This window comes from Lepidochelys kempii, chromosome 7, assembly GCF_965140265.1.
Source record: "Lepidochelys kempii isolate rLepKem1 chromosome 7, rLepKem1.hap2, whole genome shotgun sequence".
NCBI lineage: Eukaryota > Metazoa > Chordata > Testudines > Cheloniidae > Lepidochelys > Lepidochelys kempii.
The window spans coordinates 119,092,013-119,116,340 of NC_133262.1; positions in this window are offsets into that span (position 1 = coordinate 119,092,013).

A 24,328-nucleotide genomic window follows, 5' to 3' on the forward strand; every position below is an offset into this window, starting at 1 on the left:
CCATGCCCATGCTTCAGGGTGTTACTTCAATTTTGGTGGCCAGGAAGGAAATTACCCTGCAACTGGCTAAATGTAAAATGGGGATTTTTTGCTTTCCACTGAAGCATCAGATACTGGATCAGGGAATCAGGATAGATCCATTGGGCCACACTGGATAATTCTTGTGGCTGATCAGAAAAGCAAATCCAATGTGTCTTGTTTATTGAAAATTCCCTTTGGAAGAGATATGGGAAAATCTGTTAACCATTAAAGGGAAGAATTCTAAACTTGGACGGATGCTTCACATCTGATAATGGATGACATGAAATAGCCGTGCCCAGAGAAAACCGAGGTTATGAGAAATGTATGTGTGTGAGACAAAGTGTGTTATACATGGAGCTCACACTGATATCACTAGAAGCAGGATTTGCCCCCATAGCTATAAAGCCCTGAGCCTTCTATAGGTATTTCAAACCTGCGGCTTAGACCCCATAGGAGACGGACTTTGAATAAGTCCAAAATCAAAGAGCAGTCAGGATGACTCTTTGGGGAATGTGGATGCTTATCTGCCAGGTGCTGCTAAGCTCATCAGCTCATCTCACATCAACAGCCATCATTTGGCAATTAATTTTGATCAACAGGAATGCAATCTACCTTCAAACCAGAAATCTATAGGTAACAAGCAATGTAGCCATACAACTCAGACAGAAAAACATAGGAGCGAGAGAAATACCAGCAGATATAGATAGATCAGAGTCCATACATAATCCACTGTTCAAAGTATGTGTATATCTCCTCTGCGCCTGATCCACACAGGCTATAAATCTGTTTCCAGCTAGTGGACTTAGTCCTTGAGGGGCTCATAGTCTCAAGTTCAGTCCCTGGTACTGTGTAGGAGGATGGCCCTTTCACATTTATACCTGAAATTACCTTAAAGTAGGAAAATTACCAAGGGAGTGGGAGGTGACATAAGAAGGAGTAGGAGGGAAGATTGATTTCACAGCCCTTTTAAGTTTTCTCTCCCTTGCTCTTTTTCACCTCCATGAGATCTGTGCTTCAGTAAAAGTCCTAATGATCACAGGTGGCAGTCAATACAATGCAAGAAAAGAAGGCAGCTACCTAGCCATTTGACTGTATCTGAACTGGCTTGGGCTATCTCTCATAACGAATACCCTTTTAACGATGCCATGTGATCAATGATCTTAGCAAATGTGAGAAAAACAGGAATTCTGCAGAGGCATCAATAGCTTAAGTTCTGAGAAGGATCGCATTCTCCCCTGCATTAAGATTGATGGTGCGATTAGCATAATTAAGTCTGTGGACCCTGGAGCTCTGCTCTGCAAAGCAGCAATTACTAATGGTTTTGTTTGTTTGTTTGGTTGGTTGGTTGGTGCCTGCTTATGCTTTTTATGGGGTATCTTCTTTTATGTTGGTTGGTTTAGATAAAGCATTCCCTTTCTTTGTCTCAGGACATTACACAGGATCACAGTAACTGGAGATGGAAGAGACGTATTGGCTCACCCAGTCCCAGAGCTCAGCCAGTGTAGGATTGTTCATGAACAATCCAGTGCCTTGTCCAGGCGAGTTTTCAGTACAATCCCCGGAGCCTTATCCAGGCTAGTTTTAATTGACCCAGTATGACGGGACTTCTACTATTTCCCTTGGGAAACTATTGCACAGTTTTGTGGCTCTACCCAAACATAACTTGCACCCTTGTTCCTCCTCCTCTTATATCCACATTCCCATCTCCTTTAGAAAGACAACAAATACAACAGCTGTCTCAAGAACGGCCGGCAGCCTGCAACAAAAATGGGGGGAATGGTTCTATTGTTTCCCACTTACTTACACCTTTCCAATTGTGGCACCTTGTGCTGGGGTCCATCATGGTGCTGACATATTGACAATGCACCCACCCAAGGTCCCTGTATGGACCCTCTGACCATAATAGCCGAGTGCCTCACAACACCCCTGCTAGGTGTAGGGAACCATTTTACACATGCGGAGCTGGAGGACAGAGAGCCACAAGGTATTTAAGCCTTGCTGCGCTTAGCATGGCAATGCCTAACCGACTTCGGAGCCTACACCACATTTTAAAATGCACTTAGGATCCACAATCTCAGTGACAATCAATGGAATTTAGGCGCTGAAGTGCCTAAATCACTTGTGAAAATGAAATATAGGCTCCTAAATCAGTTGGATGCGGCAAACCTGAGTGCAGCAGTGCTTAAATACTTTTGAAATCTGGAACCAAGTGGCTTACCCAAGGTTGCCCGGGAAGCCTGGGATGGAGGAAGAAATTGAACATGGATCTCCTGTTAACACCCTAACTCACTGGACCATCTATCCACTCTTTCTGGATGCTTAGCTCTTGCTTCTGCCTTTTGCCCATCCCGCTCACTCTTCTCACCTCAACACTCCCTTTCTCCATTTAGATCTTCACGCCTGTATTCGTATTGGCCCCTCTATCTAGAACAAACTTCCTCTCCTTGTGCACAGATCATTCTAATTTGACATCTTCTAAACCCTCCTTCAGTCACACTCACTCAGCTGACTCAGACTCTTCTCTACTGCTAGCTATGCCATCCTTTGCCCTTTGTTCACAATATTCTTTAATGCTAAATAGATTCATAGATTCCAAGGCTGGAAGAGACCATTGTGATCATCTGGTATGACCTCCTGCATAACACAGGCCAGAGAACTTCCCCCAAAATAATTCCTTGAGTAGATCTTTTAGAAAAACCTCCAATCCCGATTTTAAAATGGCCAGTGATGGAGAATCCACCACAACACCTGGTAAATTGTCCCTATGGTTAATTACTCTCACCATTAACAATTTATGCCTTATTTTCAGTCTGAAATTGTCTAGCTTCAACCTCCAGCCCTTGGATCCTCTTATACCTTTCTCTAGATTGAAGAGCCCACTTTTAAATATTTGTCCCCTATGTGGATAATTATAGACTGTGATCAAGTCCGCCCTTCACCTTCTTATTGTTAAGCTAAATAGATTGAGCTGCATGAGTCTATCACTATATTTACTTTGCATCATTCTTTATTTGATGCAACCCTCCTCCCTCCCTTTGCCTATTGTCATCAGTCCCTGTGCTTGTCTCATTTAGATCCTAAATGCGTCAGGGAAGAGAAGCGGGGGCAGATTCTTAGTGACTGTAACCCAGCATAGCTCCACAGAAATCCCTGGAGCTTTACCTATTTACAGCTGGCATCATGTCTTTCAGAATGCTGTGATTCTGTCTTTCTAGATATTAATATGGCTCCCATAGCCCTAGTGTGTGAGTGCTGGTGTAACCCACACACCTCCTGGGTGTGGTGCTCTGTCACCCCAGTGGCACCAAGACCCCTTAGAGATTAATGAGTGTGCTACCGCCTTAGCTAAGGGCCACATGGCTTTTAGCTCATGCAGTAGAGGCTCGTGCATTAAGGTCCCAGGTTCGATCCTGCCGACGACCGGGGTCTACTGGCGTTACGCTGGCAAATGTGTGGTGCTGTATCATTCCTACTGCTAAGATTGAGCCTTTAGCCTCTGCCCTTAGGAAGGGGTGAGATGTAGCTATGCTGCCCCAGGAAGGAACTGTGGCTTAATTCCTTCTGCCCGTGCTGCAAGAAAGGAAATGTTATTGCAGCCCCTGGAAGAATGCATCTTACCCTTTGCACGCAGCCAGCTAAACCAGCGAGAGTCTCGGCCCCCTCTTTTCTCCTTCCTCACCCATTTGAGCTCATGGTCAGTATCCAGAGTGAAGAGTTATGGGGGGGTCTTACTCAGGGGAGCAGGGTCACGATGGCGTCTTATTGCCAGTCGCCCCTGCTTTGGCCAAGTGAGAAAAGGACACACTCCAGCCCTAAGAAATAACAGCAGTTAATAAAGATTTTGGAGCCTTCCCATTACAAGTATTGCTCTCCCTCTGGGCAAAGGGAATTGCATCCAGCTTATAAATATCATCCCCATCCGTCAAAGGCAGGAACAGGGTCTGGACATTCTCATTTGAACCGCATGCAGCGAACCTTCTGCCAAAACGTTAACCTCCGTGTCTCAATATTAACTGCTTACAGGGGTGCTGGAACAATTTGTATAGTGTAATGGTGCTGAGAGCCATTGAACCAAACTGTAAACTTTGTATATAATGGAAACCCCTTCAAGCCAGGAGGTGCGGTACCAGCCCTAGTTCCTCCACCTATGACTACTTAGACACATTGGCTGTGAGATTGGCACTGAGCAAGGCTAACCTGGGGTTAATAGCTCTTTTATGAGTCAGTGTTACGAGTCCGACCTCGGCCCTTTCATTAGCTATTTTTGTCATACAATGTATTTGACTAAGCTCATTCTTAGAGCTAAGAACCAAGGACCAGAACTGTAATGAAGGGGGGAAGCCAAGTTACTTCTGTGACTTAAAAGACCTGATAGAGGATAGGATTTAATCAAGCCCAAATTGCCTTGGATTTGAGATTATAAATCTGTAAAGTGAAGCGAAATGGTTTATCCAGGTATTATTAAGGGAAGAGAGACTGGAGGCTGATTGCAGGGAATGACAGTGCTGAAGGTCTATATTGCTTGCATTCCTAACTTATATTGATGGCTTCACTGCGGGGCATTATGGGTTACTGTGATCTGGATTCTTGGCTGGGCAACAATAAAACCACATAAGGGTCAGAGAAGGGGCAAGAGAGTGAAAAATGGATCAGAGAGTGGGCAGAATGAGAAAATATAGAGACGGGGGGCGGGGAGAGGAGAGAAGAGAGGAAATACAACATATATACAATGGGCCTGCCTCTCTTCTGAGAGGTCTTCTTTATGCTGCTCAGAAGTGTTGTAAAAGGTCCAGATTGTGGCTGCAAATTGCCAGCAGAGAATTCCTCCCGACAGCTAGGAGGAGCTGGATTTTTTGTTTCACCGGAGAATCTGCAGTTTCAGGGTTTTTTTAAATTCTTAACGATAATGAAAACAAAAAATGTGGAGATTCCAATAAATGAATGAAATTCCAATTAATTTTTTGTTCTGGGTCAATCCAAATGTTTTGTTCCAATTTTGACTATTTAAGAAAACTGTGTATTGCATCATGTAATATATCTTTTTAAAAAAAATTGAAACACGGGCATTTTGAAATGGAAAATTGAATCATTCTGTTTTGAGCTCTGGCTTCCCCTGCACTTACCCCCAGTGTAGGAAAGTTCCCTGCTGGTGCATCTGTGCCAGATGTGGGTCTTCCTCCCCGCCCCGGGAGGTGTTGGGCCTGGCCCAGTTCCACACTGCTTAAGGACCCTGTCCCAAAGCCATAAGCTAGAGCTGCACACCTAGTTCTGTAGCTGTCAGAATCATGGAACTGTGACTAATTCCCTGATGCCACCCACCTTTCTGCACTGAGCTCAGTGGATGAGAGAAACTAAGCCAATATCTATATCTAGAAACCGGCACCCATTGGTGCCTGGCAAACTTTTTGTGGTGGGCAGCAGGGCCCATCTATACCTTAACCTTTTATGAAATCACCCTTATGGCAGACAGCACGGCCCAGATTCTTTGCTAGCATAACTCCAGGGGAATGAATGGAGCTACGTTAGTTTATACCAGCTGAGGGTCTGGCTCAATGCGTTCTTGGGCTAGAACTGTCACCTGGTATCTCTCATCATACACCCAGGGTTTAGGTTCTTTAGGGTGCAGACACTGGTTTTTTTCATTATATGTGTGAACGGCATGTAGCACATGGAGTCCCAGTCTTGGCTGGGGCCTCTTGGAGCTGCTGTAATACAAATATTCAATAATTCTAGCACTAATAGGAGCAGTTTTCTGAACTCAAAATTGTGATGTTTCCAAAGCCTCCAGCTCCATGATGTTTATCCATCCCTAGTTTCAGCAGATACATGTTTGTGTGGAAAAATAAATATGAACTCCCTTCCCCCATCTCGTGACCCTTGGCCCATTTCTAGAACAACTCCAGAACAGGAACTATTCCGTGATTGGGAACCTCCAGGTTATTATGTTGAAGCAGAAGTGCTGAAATACCATGAGCGAAGCTGTTTGTGTGTTTCTGGCTACATGTTAACAACAACTGCAGGACATCTCAGCCAGTTTGGGGGATTCTCAGTCAGACTGCCGACTCGAGAGATCTGGATAGTTTGGATATGTATCCCGCCTAAAGGCAAATTCTGAGCCTTTTGACATTCAGCCCTAGCCATTATCCTCTTTAAAGAAAACAGCCACAAAAAGTTATTGTAACTAGAACCCTGGATGTACTCTGTTTTATATCATTGTAACACACACACAGAGAGTTCTGAGTCCCCCAGACTTCCACTTGACTCCCAGATACTAAAGTGATGAGCATTGTAACAATGGCTATAAACTAATTAATTGATTAACATTTGGTGAGGGTTGCTGAGCCACTGGCTGGACAGATTTGGAGATAACATCTCTGGTTCTCTTGTGGTTGAAAGCACGGACATTTCAATCCATTGCACTAGGAGGTATAGTTCTGCATCACAAAGATGATTGCTCTGCTCTGCACTGAGTTTACTCTCAATGCAGCTGAGGAGAAGGAAGGGAAAGGTGGGCTCTAGGAGCTACCTTTCCACTCCCCGGACTGCTCCTGGAATGGCAGGCAGCTGTAATGTCCTCTGCTGTACCTAACCTCCAGGGGTCTACAGCACTCTGTGCATTCTGCTTGTCCCCACCTTTAACCCAACACCCGTTCAGAGCATCTTCCCCCCATGGCAGGGAGAAATCCTCAGCTGCAAGGCCTCAGCAGCCAGAGGTAGAGGCCCAGCATTGAGTAGATAGAGCACTGGACTACAACACAAGACCTGGACTCCATTTCCAGGCCAGCCATAGCTGTGTGACCTTGGACAAGCCTCTTCACCTGCCCTGGGACTCAATTCCAAATCTGTACAATGGTCATAATGCTTCCCTTCCTCTCACTGGGCTAGACATTCATGACTCCATAGATTTTAAGGCCAAAAGGGACCATTAGATCATCTAGTCTGATCTCCTGGGTAACCCAGGCCATAGAATTTCACCCAGTTACCTCTGCATGGAGTCCAGCATGATGACTGGGAGGTACGACACGACAGTGAGCAGGACCTAGACATCTGTACAGCACCTTTCACTGCAGGGCGTCAACGTGCTTTGCAAATTTGGTGCAATATACTGACATCCCTATCACAGGAAAGAAAGGGTTAAAGGCACTGTTAGTCACCATTACTTCAGCTGGGCAGTAACTGGGTAGTTACTTGTCAGCCAGAGAGGGCGGTGCTAAAAGGTTCAGGGGATAACTCAGACACCTGGGCCTTATAAATAGGTTGAGAGCGTTCATTCGGGGAGGAGAAGCCTTAAGGAGCAGACTGGCTTCTGGGAAGGGCTGAAATGCCAGAGACACAAAGGGTCCAGAGGATAGGGTGATTCTTTGGGACTTTGGACTATACCTGGATATCTGGTTATTCTGGAAGAGTTTTGGTCTGGCCACTTCTCAGGTGGAGGGCTGAGTGGTGCATAAAGACAGATGGCTGCCAGGGAGCAGGGGAGATGAAAAACACTGCAGCATTGTACCCTGACACAAGGAGATGCCCTGGTGGTGAATGCGCATCATTACAGAGTATGAAGTTTTTAGTGTCCCTATTGTAAAGTGCAGGAAACTAGGACACTTGAGAGGTTAAGTGACTTGCTCGATTTCATGCAAGGAAATATCCATGCCAGATCTGGAGGTTAGGACCCAGCTGGAAAAGAAGCGCAAACAAACACACAGCATTTTTGTAATGAGTACTAAATAACTTCCTCACCTTCCTCACATTTTTTTCTTTCTGTATTCCTTCCTATATACCCTTTCACTTTAATGTTAATTTAATCAATGCTGCTACACAGCAATACAAGCATCAGTGAAGCCCAACTAATCCTTCGCCCATCTGTTTGCACTGCATAAATCCTGTGCTCTAACCAGAGAGAGAGACACCATACTCCAGGATAAGTGTCATGCAGTCAGCAGCAGTGTTACAGATGTAAAGTACCATGCATGATCGCCAGTCGAAGAGAGATTCACCTGGAAGGGGATGGGGTTAGGGCAGGGGTCAGGGCTAGGGACTGCTCTAATGCCAGGAATGGAATTAGAAGGCAATGGTGGGAGAAAAGCATCCCCATGTTCTCCCAATCCCAGTACAGCGACTCATTTTGCATGGTAAATGAACAACACAGCTGCTGCAGCAGATCTATAATGGATATGGACTCAGGCCCAGGACAGGGCTCAGGGGCAAACAATAGAGGGATCTATGATCTAAAGGGGACTACTAACCCCTTTATCTGCAGCCGTAAGGGAGATGGGGCACCTGCCAGCATTGAGAGCCTTCCTTAATTCACCAATCTATAGCACCTTCCATTCCTGCATGCAGGCTTTTACCTTCTTAGGTGCTCTCATCCGTTCTCATGCTGTGCCCAGGAGCAGGGATGGCTGGGTAGCACTGCAAGCCTGTCACTTCACACACAGAGTTTCAAAGTAGGGTAGGGGAGATGTTCAGATGTTACAAACCCCCAAGCACCTGAAACTCACCTACCTTGGGACTTGCATCCAGAGTTCAGGATGGTCCCGATCAGAGACTTCCTCTTGACACGTTGGCGAGACACAGGGTATACGTACACTGCAGTTGAACACCCAGGGCTGGCCTGTGTCCTCTGACCCAGGGCTCAAGCTGTGGGGCTGTAAAATTGCATTGTAGACGCTCGGGCTCAGGTTGGAGCCTGAGCTCTGGGACCCCACGAGGAGGGAGGATCCCAGAGCCCAGGCTCCAGCCCTACCCCAAACATCTACAAAAAGTGACATCCCACCCCATACCAGGTCGCCCTTACTTCTGCCCTGCTGCTGGCGGGAGGGCTACCTTCAGAGCTGGGCGGTTGGAGAGCGGTGGCTACTTGCCCAACTCTGAAGGTAGAATCACCAGAAGCAGCAGTGTAGAAGTAAGGGTAGCACATTATGAGGGCGGCATCCCTTTTTGGGGGGTGGGGGTAATCACAACCTGAAATATTTTCAAGGGAGGGCCCAGCAAAAAAAAGTTCGAGAACCCCAGTCTCTATACTGTAAACATACCCACAGAGTCATGCCTTAACTTTCAGATCAAGATTTCAACTGTCTTAAACTTTGGGGAGGTGTTATGCTTATAAGAAGCACACAGGATCTTTTATATGGGAAAAGGCAATATACTGCATTTATTGAAGATACAACAATTAGCATATGCATTCAATCACACCACACACACACACACAGTCCCACCAGTTGATGTTATAGTTACCAGTCCAGAGTCTGGATCAACCTAGTGACCAGCTAGGTTGATCACTGATAGGGAGGAGCCGGGTTCCATTGGTCACGACACGATGCGCCGGGGAAGTCTTGGCAGGACAAACCCAAAGTTTCATGACAAGGCACCCTGGTTATATAGTAATTTTCCGTCATTGGGACCAATGAGTTTTGCAATGTCATGCTGTAATCAATTGTTATGTGATGGTTTTCTTAAATTGTCCTTCTCATTCTTTATCACAGCTATCTCGTCACGATTGATAGGTGCCTCCTGGTGCCCTTGTGTCTGTTTCTGGTTCCTCTGTAGACCATGTGGCTCAGTGATGGCCTTCACACTTATCTCTTAACACACACATTCCTCATTCACACACAAAACAAAATCAATGTACACAGAACATTTTGAACAGGAACATCAAATTGCAGTGCAAAAGAAAACCAATCATGGCATTCTTTTACTTATTTTAAAATGGTAAACCTACAACACACTGGTGACCCTCTAAGGTCTGTCACTGCCTTTGAAATCAGCACAGACACAGATTCTGGCTGACGCATCTTTACCAAATGGCCCATTAGGCTATTCCTTTCTGCCATTCAGAAAGGGTGGCTGACAGAATATGATCAAATCATACACCAATACATTTAATACATGCTACATTATTATCTCATTCTTTATCCTTCATTCTAAATCAGACAAATAAATCTGATAAAATCCTACTGCTACGGGTGGATCTGTGGCTCTGATTCCAACCTCCATTTTATATGTGTAGCTGATGGGCTTGGTAGCGTAGCCTAGTAGATCGAAAGCTAGACTGGGACCCAGGAGAGCTGGGCTTCATTCTTAGCTCTGCCCCTGGCCTGCTGGGTGACCTTGGCCAAGGTCACTTCACTGCTCTGTGCCTTGGTTTCCCCATCTGTAAAAATGGGGAGAATGATACTGACCTTCTTTGTACAGTGTTTTGGTGAAAAGTGCTGTTTAAGAGTCCGGGATTGTTATTATTATTACACTCACTGTGCCCTAGTGTCGATAATTACACATGGTACTGGCTGATGGAAGAATCAGACCCCCTGTATCATCAGCTCTTAGTCACAGCCAGTTGTGGTCCAATGAACTGGACCCATCTCGCATGCTTGCTGGTCTTGCGTTAAGGTGCTCTGTGCTAGACCTGGCTCTTACGTTCTGTGGACAGTGAAATTGACACACCTGGGAAGATAAACTCCTTTACTGTCAGCATTGTCAAACGGGAGGTGTGAAAAGACCTTGCTCAAGCAAAGATTTCAATCTGAATGAAAACAGAAAGGTGGCTGATAAGCCACTGTGCCATATGATTTCTTAATCTGATGCCCTCCAGCCAGCACATCAGCTGTGTTTTAAGACAGAGCCTTTCTGAACACAGGACAATTTCTTGTAACAAATATGTGTTGCCAACATAAATTCATCTACAGAACTTGGCATGCTAAGATAAGGCTGATATTCCTAGCCACTGAGCAGCCATGAGAGGAAAAAATGACGATGCTGTTTTTCAGGCATGCTGGCAGAGATGAGACGAGCTGGTGACCCAGACACTGGCTTCCTGGCTGCTGGAGCTGAATTACCACCAGATGTGTCACTGCGGGAACAACTGGACCAGATTCTGCTCTTGCCTACAGCCCTGTGAATTGGTGCAGTTACTTTAGGTTTACAGCAATGTACGTGAGAGCAGAAGCTGTTGCATTGTGTACAATGTATCCTGCAGGAGTTGTGAACTCCTCTGTTTTCTCTACTGTATATAGTGGGTGAATTTAGACTGGGATTCTCAAAAAGCCTAGGGAATTTAGGTACCCAAATCCAAATGGATTTCAATGGGCACTTAGACTCCTGCCACAGAGAGATGGATTTTAAAGCCAGAAGGGACCCTGGTGAACATCTAGTCTGACCTTCTGCATAACAGAGATCTCAGAATTTCACCCGGTGATTCCTGCATCGAGCCCATATCTTGTAATTGAGCTAGAGCTTTTAGAAAGACATCCAATCTTCATTTAAAGGCTCCAAATGGTGGAAAATCCACACTATACCTTTGTAATTGCCCCAACGGTTAATCACCCTCACAATCAGTGCCTTATCTCTACTCTGAATTAGTCTAGCTTCAGCTTCCAGCCATTAGAGCTCATTATGCCTTTGTCTGATAGACTGAAGAGCCCTCTGCTCTCCAGTCATTCAGAATGTAAACTAGGGAATATAAACTAGGGAGAAAACCACAGCCAGAGTCAGCAAGGCCTTTTCCTTAACAGGGACAGCATGTTAATAGAAATTCTGAGTTACCATACACAGCAGGAAACACATACACACCATACACAGCAGGAAACAGGAAACCTTTGCCCAGCCCTATGATGCTATGTATAGAACCCAGCTTTTCCAAAGGCTTTCACGCCATAAATATGCCTTTCGCCTGCTGAGCGCCTTGAAGAGGAGGAGTACGTTGAGCTGAGGATAACCCCTCAGTCACTTGGGACCAGGTGCTACTGTTTCCCCATTTGACGCTGCCAGTGCATTCCTGCCATTCACCACCCCTGCTTTTCTAACCCAGAGCTGCCCTCCCCGCCCCACTGTTCTGCCATCACTCCGCAGCTGTGAGCTTGCATCTCTTTCCTGTGTCCCTGCCGTTCCACCACACCTGTACCAATGTCTGTAAAGTGCTTAGAGATCTCAGGAGCACAAAGTATTATCATTAAAATCCATCACTCTGTGGAAGGAGTAAAGGGACGGGCCTTACACACTGCATGCTGGAACCACTCATTTTGCTCTTTGTGCATGCATAATAGGCTGGTTCTGGGTAAGCAATGTTCCCCCAGAAAGATAAGAGACTTGTTAAAAACATTAAAGGAGATCTCCACTAGTTCAAGTGGAAGAGGCCTATCTGGAGCTGAATGAGTAGGGTTCTGGCCCAAGACCACAGCAGACTGTATAGTTTTTCTGTCATCTGGTGTACATGGAGGAGGCTGTTCTTCGCTCTTAGATGAGCTTTGTGACTGGAAGGTGACACAGTTCTCCAGGGTAAATGTGAAGACAAACTGAGAAAATCAATACTTCAATAAGGTAAATGTTTCCTTCTGAGTCACCAGCTGAAGGTCATGTAGTCTTTCCCCAGCTCCTGCCAGCAAAGGATAATACCATAGATAGTTAAATAGTTGTTCACTAATTCTGAATTAAAGTATACAGGGAAAGGTCTGACGAATTAAAGCTCTGACAAAGAGTTGCTGTGCTCCAGATGTTTGGGGCAGTTTCTTATGCCACAGGATGGTCTCTTGCACTCCATGCATCTGAAGAAGTGGGTTTTTTATCCATGAAAGCTTCTGCCCAAATAAATCTGTTCATCTTTAAGGTGCCACCAGACTTCTTGTTGTTTTTGTGGCTACAGACTAACATGGCTACCCCTCTGATACTTGATCTCTTACACAGGTTTCTCTTATATTTTAAAAACCTGGGTTCAGATATCTCTCTCATTGTTTCACCAGCCTTGTGACCGTGAGCAGAAGTAGGACTCTGGTCAGCTGCTAGGAGGAGCACAGCTCATAACTTAATTAACATCCAAGGCCTCAATGCTGCAAGGACTTGCAGATGTGCTTAACTCTGAATACCCCCAAATTTCCATTGAAATCAATAGGACTACTCTACTTGTGTGCTCAAAGTTAAGCACATTTGTAAGTCTCTGCAGGATTGGACCAGAGAAGGCAAATTTTGAGTTGCTATATGACATGCTCTATTATTCTTTAGGTGTAATACTGCTCTAAATGTCTCCGCCTTTATCATGTATTGGAATTAGGGGGCGGGCCTTTCCCAAAACCCTCAATCTAAACACCTTTCAAAATCAGTGAAAATTCAAATACAGTTGTGAATTTCACAGCTGGCCATTACCATGTAAAGTAGACACCAAAACCGAGACCCAAATGTACCTTTCAAACCACCCACCTCCCCAGCCCACTAAATGTAACGTTTAGATCTAAGTCTGAACTTCATGGCCACCGCTTAAATAATTCAAAAGAGCATTGAATTGCCATGTCATAATCCACGTTGATGGAGTATCATGATGGCAGTTTCCACTTTTTTTGTAACAATTAAAGGTAGGATTAGCACTAAAAATGTTTTTAGTGATTTACTCTTCTTTGTTAATTAAATGTCACAACTGGAAAATCTCTCATACCATGGTGAGGTTTCCCTTTAAATCAGGCTGGTTCCATCACCCCTGGCATTGACTGAGATGGTGAGGTCATTCCACATGGTGATTTGCGGCTGGAGAAACCATTTTCAGCAGCACACCTCCATTTTTCTTGGAGCATTTCTCCATTATATTTAGCAGCACGGCCGAGGCAAAGCACCATTTAACTTGTCACATTGCTCACCTCCTTGGTAAGGGGACATCAATAATGAACCTGCACCGGAATTAGTTAGCTCTAAACTCAGTGAGCTCTCTATTAACTAATGCAGCATTATGACAAAAAGTCATCCAGCAACATCATGCAATTCACCATGCTTTTGTGTCAGGTCATTTTTGTGGGAGTTCGTGCACAGTTAGGAAATACATTACAGCATCACTTATTAGGGAATGAGGAAACTCTGGGGCATTGCTTAATATGAGAGCGATAGTGTTGTATTTATTATTATTAATACAATGGTAAAGGTGGCATGTGGCTTTACAGACAAATGAAATACACTGTCCCTTCCCTGAAAGGCTTACAATCTAGAAATAATATAGGGAAACATGGCAACAGCTCTAGAGGAAACTTATGCCCTTAGACTCAAAAAACTACCACTTGAGCTAAAGAACCAGGTGCATTAGCAGACTCAAATGACTACACAGGGTCTAAAAGACACACTGTGTTGGCATAGGCTACACATGAACAACCCTGACCCTTCCTCTGTGTTCTCACTTGCTGAGCTTTGCATCACCTCCCTGGTGGCCCTACACTGCAACCCTCATCTGCTCTTTGTGAGCTTACACAATTGCCCCATCCCTCTTTCTGCACAATCCTCTATGCATAGCACCACCTCCCAGAGATCATCAGCAGAGCCCCTCTCCTGTCTACATTCAAGTCCCTCAAACCCACTTCTGCCATCGAGCTTGACCAGTCTGGAGCAGGCCAGGAACCAAAACCACACAGGCTGGTTCAGATTTGAAGGTTCAGTTCAAAGCACTCTGGAGGCCCTTTAGCGGTACTAGTCAAGTCAGGGATGTGCTGGCCCCATGTGGGTTTGGAATGCTGAAGTCATCCTGGCCTCTCAGGGAAAATTTAGAATCATGCTCAGTTAGGGGGAATAAATACAGGTCATTCACCAGATGGATAAAAAGGACAGTGGGGGATCTGCATTATGGAACAGGATGGCTGGGAAGATGGAGAGGGTGAGGGAAATCAGCATGGGTTGGGTATCTGTGCTTGGGGAATGAAGCTTTATTGACTCTGGCTTGTGCTTGTATCATGGCAAGTGACCAGCCAAGATGGTCCCTTCCCTCTGGTTGTTCTCCTTCTCTCATCTTTCTCCATGGTATTGTAGTTAGTAATGTATCAGAGCAGATACTTTCACTCTGGGGGAGGGGGTAGGGGGCGGGGAGGGTGCGTGTAACTTTGATACAGCAACTATTGAAACCAGGGCATTTCCAATGTGGTGAAATGACTGCAGAAAAAAAGTCACTGCAGGAGAGCTCCAGCTTCAGTGGCATGGCTTCCTGAGGAAACAGTATGCACAATCCACATGCACGGGGAGCATCTCCTTTGCTGGCAGGCCCGGCCCTGCTTAATTTACACAGCTACAAAGATCTAATGAGACGTTTTGGAAAGTCATTAATACTATGGGGCTTTCACATTGTCATAAGGCATTGGATTTGCTAACATGTGATGAGAGTGTGGATTAGCGGATGGTGCATCCCATTAACCATCTCACCGGAATAAGTGAGCCATATCTGGCTGACTGCCAGGGGCCTCTTCTCCCAGCCTGGGCTCTGCCACCCTAATTAATTGCTTTAGACAGGCTCCGAAGCCACAAGGAAGTTTTAACTTCTCTCAGAAGCAACTTAGAGTTTGAATGGCCATGAGAAGTTCAAGTAATGATTCCAAACCAACAAGCAGTAGATAGACCTTTCTCTTTCCCCTTTAGGGTCCTCCCCTTCCAGGCCTATTCTTGCCCCGCTCTTCTCCTGAAGTGACCCTGTCTGAAAAGTCCTCCCATGCCACCCTGCCTCCCCTTCTGCCAAGCAGGCAGAGAGCCCCTTGATTCCTACCCTATTCTCATTGCCTGCCTGCCACACCTGGTTCCATACCTGCCCTTCTTCCACATCCCCCTGTCTGCCATCTTGATGAAGGGATTAGGAGCTAGCCGTGGGAGGTGGGGAAAGATAAATCACTTAGATAGCATAGTCAGGGGTTGAAGGATAGAGCAGAGACAAGTTAGGATTAGCCCCTTTTAAGAGCATCTCCACGCTGCAGTCATGGGGTGTGACTGCAGCTCAGGCAGACATACCCCAACTAGCTTTAATCTAGCTTGCTCGGGTCCCGGAGGAGTGAAGCTGTAGCAGTATGCATGGTATTGTAATTACCCCTCCTCGTAATTACCAGGGTTATTGGTGGGCTTGTACAGCCCGTGCTGCCACAGCTTGACTCCTCTTGTACCTGAGCTAGTTCCTTCATGTACGTGTACCGGAGCTGCAATCACATCCCATGACTGTGGTGTCGACATGCCTTAAGACTCCCAACTTACTCCCACCACTTGAAAGCCAGAAACCTTGCCTTCTGCTCAGAACGATGCATCTATATGTCAGAGACAGACACTCGGGGGATAATTTGACTCTGAACAAAATACCATGATGCAGTCTTCCCTTGTAGAAGTGCAAAGTATTACCGTCTAGCACAGTGCACTGGTGGCTTACCTGCTTCCACTGGGCCTTACGGAGAATAAGGCAACGTTCAACAGTACTGCCTAGGACAGGTGTCCATTCTGACTGCTGCATTAGGGTTTCTAAAGTAAACAGGCTCCTTTGGGACAGGCTTCGTCACAATCACTGGGCTTATAAATGATAACTGACATGTCTCTGTAATACATCACAAATTACTGATTCCTATAGAAACATGTATGCAAACACACACAGCATGTATGCTATAAACATACTAAAGCTGGTTGAAATTTTCCACTGAAGTGTTTTTTGATGAAAAATGGCTCCCCCCCAAAAAAAAACCAAATAATTTGCTATTTTATTTCTGCATTTTCGACAAAAAATGTTCAGATTGTTATTTGAAAATATTGCCCCCAGTTTTGTCAACTGAAAACAATGTTTTGGTTTTCAGAACAATATTTCTAATGCTGAAACCCCCCCGTCCCCCTGCAAAAAAAAAAACGCATCAGTTTTTGGGATGCAGGGGATCTGCCATAAACAAAAATTTAAGAAAATTTTGACAAAAATGCAAATGTTTGTTTTCATTGCATTTTTTGTGGGTAAAAAATAATCCTACTGACCCGCTCCAAAACACAATACACCTTAATTAATGTTTTCACCACACATATGAGCCGTTGCTGGGACAAAAGGCAGCCACAAATTAATATCATTTAATCTTCATGCCACAACAAAAAGTGAAGACTACTCAACACAAATTCTCCCCCTTAACCATTGAAAATCCAGGGAACTGTAGGAGTTACAGTGTGTCTACATTCCTGCATGGACACTTGATTGGACTCACTTCCCATATCTTTTTTAAAAGTTCCATTTGATCTTTAATGAGCCAAATCTGAAGGATGACCCTTCCAGCAGCCTGCAACTTTGCACCTGGGACATCGGTTCCACAATGGAAGACCACTTACCTTTTGACTCACCAGGATCACTTTGTTTGGTATGCAGGTGTCCCGTTGAGGGCTTCCATCCAGTCTGAGGTGGCCTGATGCTGCTTAACGTGAATGAGGATGGAAAGCAATCAGAGCTCAAGGTGATATATCTACAAGTGAAATTCACCTTCCTAGAGGAAGTGTTGGATGTTCCACTATGTCTTCAAACTTCTTGCCTTCCTTCAAACACCAGGGGCGCAGATATTTCTAGTTACACTCTAAACTCCTTGCTGTGCTGCCTGCTGATTTACAAAGACAAAGCTTGATGTTAGGATTTAAGGAGACATTTGACATAAAGTTTCTAACTTAATTAAGCCATTAAGATTTTTTTAGGGGGTTTTAAGTACAGGCAATTTGAATGTATAATTCAGCTTGCACACTAGCTCGCCTTGTGCTTCGCTCATTCTGTTGTGAAACAGATTGTGAGGGGGGGGAAGACAGCTGCGACGGCACCCTGTAGCGTCTGACTGAGCCTGTTCCTCATTTACATTGTGGCCTTCGAGATGAATTAATGAGGCTTTCCCAGCTTGAAGCTGGCATTAAACTCACAGCCCCATGCTGGGCAGGTGCACCTCCTTTGTCCAAGGACTGGCCCTAGAGGTCATGATCTATCCATAGGCTTGCTCAGGATTGCCCTGATTACAGAGGGATTGGACAATATTGCCTGCAATTAACTGATCCACTGGGACGCGCTATGATGTTTGGGCTGTTTTTTAATTTTTTAACTGAAGTTCTCTTTGTTTAGGAAAAACCAGATCAGCAGAACCTACAGAATGCTTGACTCATCATTACTTTAAGTAAAGGTCAGATGGGAGATTGAATGACTAGGGGATCAAGAACTGAATATGAAGCTTGCATTTTACCATGTCATCAATCTGAAACCAGCCCAGGCTTGCAATGCTCAAAAGTAGGTTTTCCGACGGCTATTTGGTGGCTTTCAATTAACTATGCAAGTGGTCTCAGTGCAGTTGCAGATCCCATAACAACCAGTGAATGCTGACATTCTGCTGAGACTAAGGAGTGGAAGCATATGGGGAAAATTTCCTTTTCACTGCTAGAACCATCTCCTGAAATTAAGAGAGGAGGCAAATGGGTAGTTGGAATTAGACCAAAAATGTACACAGATGTTTTTCCCTTTAAAAAACAAAGGAAACAAAAAAATGTTTTTTGATTAAATGGAATTTTTTGCTGAAATCTCTTGCACTGTTCATTGTCAGAGACAGGCCATTGGGGTTTGGGTCGGGGCCTGTGTTCCTACATAAAACAATCTCCATGTTCAGCTTGCAGAAGAAAAAAAAAGGAAAACAAAAATTTCAGGTGCTGAAAACGGGTTTTGCTTTGTTTGACAAAAATCACACACATTTAAAATAATACAGGGTGACAATGAATTCTGTTTTGTTTTTGTTGAAAAGGGAAAAAATATATTTGCCCAGTCACTCGTGGGGTGTTGTGATGCCTGAGAAGTTTGTCCATCTGGTGCCTACATTGTGGATAAAGGTGTTTGGTTGTCAGGGCTGTAATGTCGGCACATTTCATCAACACTAAACAACGAAATGCTTTCACTCCTGCTTCAGTGCATCATCAGATGCATTTAAGTAGGTCTAAAAATGATAGTGTCCTTTAAAAGACTAACAGACATTTCTTCAAATCTTTTAAAAACAAGAAGAGATTTGCCAATTCTGTTCTGCTTCCCATCAGTCAAACCCTGACCTGCCTCATCTCTGTCTTCTGTGCCGGCCTCACAAAGTACAGAAATAAGGGCAAATATTCACTCCAAAGTTCGTCTTGCTCACCAAAAGAAGTTGGTCCATTAAAAGATATACCTCACCCACCTTGTCTCTCTAATACACACACATTATTGGGCTCCATGCAGGAGTAAACTGGATGAAATTCTCTGCCCTGTGTTGTACAGGAGGTCAGACTAGATTATCATAATGGTCTTTTCTGGCCTTAAACTCTAAAGCTCTGAGCCAGCATGTCACACAAGGGATGGGCAAACCAGCCTAGATAGAGCAAGCTTCCTAGCTGCTTTCTGCTCCAAACTTCACCATGATCCTTCAGCCAAAGTCAGCATTCCAGTTCTGTGCGGCCAAAAAAGTTTATTTTATTTCATTCTTTCTATTTTTTATTTTTATTTATTATTGGTATTTATTTTATTTTAATTTTATTTTTCTAATGTATTTAATTTATGTATTATTTTTATTTATTTTATTTATTTTATTTGTTTCATTTGTTTCATGGCCAGTAACAAAATTAGTTCCTTTTTAAAAGGACACCCTCTACCAATTTTTTGTTCTAAGGTAATTGCTGAACTCATCAGGGGCTTCAACCCTTGGGAAGCGCCCAGGCTGGTGTGCTCAGTGATGGATAGCAACAGCAACTGGTTGTTCTGAGGCATCTGGCCAAATGGTTTCCATTCACAAGCTTAGAGATACTCAACTCTAATTATTTTGCCACACACATCTCTCAGAAATAGCTGTGTGGGTGAGGCATGCGGTGTGTGTGTGTGTGGGGGGGAGAATATTGAAGGAGAAGAGGTTATAAAGTCAAGCATATTAGATTTCCACTGTTTTCCTTTGAAGAAATCTATGAATGCCAGCAGTTGGACTGGAGCTCAGGGAGCCAGACTGAAGTGGCCTCCTAGGGCATTCTGGTGGCTGGGGAGGTCATTAAGCTTTTAAAGCTTGATGTCCGTTGCCTTGAAGATGTAATGCTAACAGACTCTGGTTGTCGGTGAGCAGCATTGAACCTGCAACTTCTGGAGCTAAGTGCATGAGCCTCTATTGCATGAGCTAAAAGCCATCCGGCTCTTAGCCAAGGCTGCTGCAGACTCATCAATTGCTAGCTGAATTAGATGCCACTAGAAGGGGACATTGCACCACACTGCACAGGCCTGGGTTACAAAAGCAGAATTCAAATGACCAAGCTGCTTGAGATGAAAAGAACATCAGCCTCTTCATTTCCTCCAGTCAGCGCTGTCCAGAAGCTTTGAATATGCTGGATGTAACCAGGTCTCAGCATGAGGGAAGAATTCTGCAGCTCTCAATATAATAAGCTGGCGGGTTCACTATATCTAGGAGAATAGGATCCCAAGGGCAGGGGAAGTTCTTCTGGTTAAAGTATTTGCCATTCCAACCCTGAGCATAACCCTCCAAAACCTCTTCAACCAAAAGGAAAGTGATGTGATCAATGCAATTATTAGTATAAATATATTGCACTTCTGCAGTACAGTTAGTGAGGCAGGATGGGCTTGGCATTAATAACCTAGATCAGGGCTCAGGTGATCTGGGAGTCAATTCCTGGCTCTGCCATGAATGCCATATGTGACCTTGGGCAAGTTACTTCATTTCACCATGCCTGAATACCCATCTGTAAAATGCATAGAATACTTTCTTTCTCATACCCTTTATCTTGTGTATTTAGAATGTAAACTCTCCGAGGAAAGGATTGTCAATGTCTATGTGTCTATACACTGCCTAGGGCCACAGAGTCCTGATCATGGTGGGGTACCTCCAGATGCTGCACTTCTCCTAATGCCAGCTAGTGAATAGACTGTGCTCCTCAGATGAGGACCTTGTGTCAGGAGACGGGCTGTAGGCAGTCACACCTAGTGGTCAGAGCAAGTGTCAGGCCTTGTGGTGGAGTCCGAATGCCAGAGCCCAAGGTCAAGGCAGAGTCAGAACCAGGGATCAGAGCTAAAGGTCCGAACTGAAGACAGCGTCAGAACCAGGAGCCAAGGCTGAGTGGCAGAACCCTCGTCAGAGTCCGAATGCTCCAGCCAAGGGTCAAGACAGAGTCAGAGCAGGAATCAGGGCCAGAGATCAGAACCAGATTACCTGGAGTCAGAGAAGGCAGCAGCAATGCTGGTTCCAAAGCAGGAGCGAGGCTGGCATGGGACTGGAACAAGAGAATCCCTGAATGAGTGCATTGAACAACCACTGATCCACTGCAGCTGCTGCGCTTAAGAGTGAGCTACCTAATTGCTGTAGCCAATCAGGTGGCTCTGCTGTGGCCCAGCTGCACTCATTGGCTGCCTGACGAGTGGGAAGCTGCAGCTGCAGGCCCTCAGTCCTGACACCTTGCCATCTTCACAACCAGACTAGACCCATGAAAGATCTCCTATCTGGGCGTGTGTGAGAGCACCACGCAAAAGCTATAACTTATTCAGCACACACCTGCCTGCTTTTTAAACAAGAGTGAATGTGTATCACGTGTCACTGCTCCAGGCACGCCACTAAATCCCTCTTCACTTCCAGAGGAAATCCAACATCCTGATACTAATCTTCAAGGTCCTAAACAGGTTAGGACCAGACTGTTTTAGAAGATGTATTGCCAGCCATGACTCATCCCCTCTACTCTTCATGAGGAGAGACCATGGTGCATCACAGGAGATGTAGTCTAACTTGGGAGACTAACCAATGAAGGAGCATGGAAGCATAAGGCATGCAAATTGCAACTTCCCAGAGGCGCCGCAATATTTCAGTCTAGTTTTGGGCTGAAATATTTAAGGTTTTCATTTTTTTACCGAAAAGTCAAAACTTTCTATGGGGGAAAAAAAATCCAATTTTCTGATCAGCTCTGTTTTTTAGGCTGGGATTTCCAAAGGCAATGGAGGGAGATGATGAGAAATTCAATAAGATTTGGGGAAATAAAAGCTGTAGGCTCTTTGAAAATCCCACCCAAAATGTCTAAAATTCCCTGATCCTCCTTGTCTGCTTTGTCTTTCTCAACTGCTGCTCCTCCCTCGGGTAGTTAAACCAATTTTAACTCATCTCACTGCTGGGACACTGCATCCAGAGTACAAAACACTCACAGCAAACTGCTCATGCTCAAGTCATAAAACACAAATGCACTAGCAAAAGAAAGAAAGAAATGAATTGTCTACATTTGAAATAAGAAATCTGAGAAAAATGCAATCTGCCCAAGGCTATTTTGAAATCAAGGAAACATATTCGCTGGTTGAAATTGCGAAACATAGCAAGAATTTTTTTTTAAGTACAAAAATATTGGTTTTTGACCAGCTCTAGTTAAATTTATTTGCTAAATAACTAGGCTCTATTTAGAAGTCTAGAGGCCAAATTGCATCAGCCACGATTTGAACTTGTATTTCCATTATAGTCCAGCTATTATAAACGTAGAGTGAAATCCTGGCTTTATTAAAATATACAGAAGTTTTGCCATCGGCTTCCATAGGGCCATGATTTCACCCCTGTTGCTTAGTTATGCATAGAAACAGCAACTGTGTGTTAATATAATATTTGTTTTCTTTAACAAGAAAATAAAAAAAAATTCTTTCATGAAGCCGGAGCATGAAATGCCACTTGTTAAATATAACAAATTAGACATAGAAGACCATCCATCATTGTGAAGGCTGCCAGTGGCTTGCTGGGCATAAAGAAACTCTACACTTTTTGGCTTTGTTTGTCTCCATACTTATTGAATTTTATTTTCTTAATAATCAAGTTACAGCTGCTGCAAACAAAGCTCCCCAGTGGCCACTCTGAAGCTATATTGCCACTCAACGACATATTGTACATAAATACTCATCTTCTGAATGATCTTTTATGGAAATGGGAATCTTACTCTGAGCACGAGCCAGGGAGCATGTGGACTCTTGGGAGTTTTTTAAACCAAAGTGTTGCAGGTTAATGATCCAGGGATTTCTGAGGTGGACAGTGCTGCTTTCTTTGAAGTCCCGGGTACGCGGGGATTGCACACTTCCCCCTGGAGTCATATACCACGACTAGATTGGCCAATGGTCTGATCTAGATATGTGATTACACCTGTCATATGTCAGAATGTGGCCTCCTTAGAAAAGGAGTGAATTCTGGAAGACACTTCACATGGGGTAATATTAACTTTCCAGGGTAAACTGAAATCCTTTAATCATGATTTGAGGACTTCGGTAACTCAGGCAGACGTTAGGGGGTCTATACAGGAGTGGGTAGGGGAGGTTCTGTTGCCTGCAATGTGCAGGAGGTCAGACTAGGTGATCATGGTGATCCTTTCTATCCTTAAAGTCTAAGAGACATTTTACAAAATCAGGGATGGTTTAAAGCCATCAAAAGCAATTCTGGCACATTGCAAAGGAATGTAGTAGATAGCATGTGAGAGGTTCCTCCCAACTTACAGACAGGATTCGGATACTCTTACTCGAGTTGAATAGTATCTTTCTGCACAAGCAGCTCACCAAAGTCAGCGGGCTACTTGGAAAATAAGGTGCAATTCCATCGGAATAAGGAGTTCAGAATCTGGCCCTAAGTGGTCTCATGCTTCATTTCCTTTCTGGTTGATTTTAAATGATCCAACAACAAAGGACAGATGTATTTATTGGAAAGTATAACATGGGGTTTGAACCTTAACCCGATCAAGAAGCATTTAGTTGCTCCAAAATGAATCCTCGGTATGGAGCATGACTCTGGTTGCTGATTGTCCAAAGCCACATTCATAGATTCATAGATATTTAGGTCAGAAGGGACCATTATGATCATCTAGTCTGACCTCCTGAACAATGCAGTCCACCGAATTTCACCCACCACTCCTGGGAAAAACCTCTCACCTATGTCTCACCTAACTTGCTGCTTGGGGGTATTTTGTTGATGGCACATTCATGCACCAACACTTGCTACTGCACACCTGGGACCTCACCACTTACCTAAACATACAAAGTCTCACTGTCATTGTGCCAGGCTCTGATCTCTGGTGCCCTCCCAGCTGTAAATGCAGAATATCACTAGTGTCTTTAACAGAGTTTCCTTGGATTTAAGCCCATGAGACTGAGATCAAAAATTGTCCTGTAACCCTTTATAGGTGTGGGAAAGAGAAAACTCTCTCCATGCTCCCCTTTTTCCTCTGAGCCCTCGACTTCCTCTTTGCCCCCTCCTCTCCTCTCCTCTTTTACTCTTATTCAGTAAGCCTTAAACAGCTCTTAACATACGCCAGATTAAGTCAATGGAAGGACTCCCACTAAGTGTCCTGGGCTTTGGATCAGATCCATAGGGTTGGATCCTGCAAAGTACTGATCGCCCTCAGCTCTCACTGCCTTTGATAGGAATTGCAGATGCTCAGCAGCACCTTGCCGTGTCAGACTCTCATTTGAATCAGAAGGAGCCAAGCTCCTGGAAAGCAGGCTATAGAAAGCAACGGGAGCTAGAGAAAATAAGAGGTGGGTCAGGAGACCTGAGTGCTTGCTACTGAAGACAGAAGCGGCTCAATGCTAGATCATCCT